The sequence below is a fragment of the Marmota marmota genome, unplaced genomic scaffold, assembly GCF_001458135.2.
Source record: "Marmota marmota marmota unplaced genomic scaffold, marMar, whole genome shotgun sequence".
In the NCBI taxonomy this organism is placed as follows: Eukaryota; Metazoa; Chordata; class Mammalia; order Rodentia; family Sciuridae; genus Marmota; species Marmota marmota.
This window is the reverse complement of record NW_026000057.1, coordinates 8,999,602-9,000,224: the sequence shown is the minus strand read 5'-3', so window position 1 is coordinate 9,000,224 and position 623 is coordinate 8,999,602.

The following is a 623-nucleotide window of genomic DNA, read 5'->3' as shown; positions in this document are numbered from 1 at the left end:
TACAACTGATGAGCCTGCACCGACTCGCATCTGTCCCGCAAAGTAGTTCAGTCTGTACATTCTCTGGGTTTGGGCAAAAGGACAACGACGTGTATCCCACAGAGTACTTTCACTGCCTTAAAAGTCCTCTGAACCTCAGCAAGACAGATTTTAAAGTGTGAGAAGAGGAAAAGTGTGTATCGCAGACGCTGGGCTCAGCTCCTAGCCAAGTTGGTCCCGAAGTGCAGCAGCTCCCAGCTGTCCTATCTCCCCGGCTCCGGGACAGGTTCCTCCTCCTTTTGTTTCAGTGTCAAGCAAATGGGTTTCCTGTTGACATCGGAATGTTGTGGAAGGGCAGGAAGAGGCCAGGCCTCCTCCTCTTCCCAACTCCCGACCCCGTTTTAGTATTCCGCTCGGGTCTGTTTGGGTCGAGGGGGTGTTTGCCGCGTGTGGAGGGAGGGCGGCCCTAGTGGCCAGTAACCCCTCCCCAAGGGGGCGAGGCTCGGCGTGCGCCCGCCCGATCCCGGGCTGGAACTCCGCGGGGCGGGGAAGGGAAGAGGAAGGGGGAAGAGAGTGGGAGGGGGAGAGAGGAGGCCGCCGGTGTGCGGCGAGGAGGCGGGGAACTCGGCTCGGCCCGCGCAGGG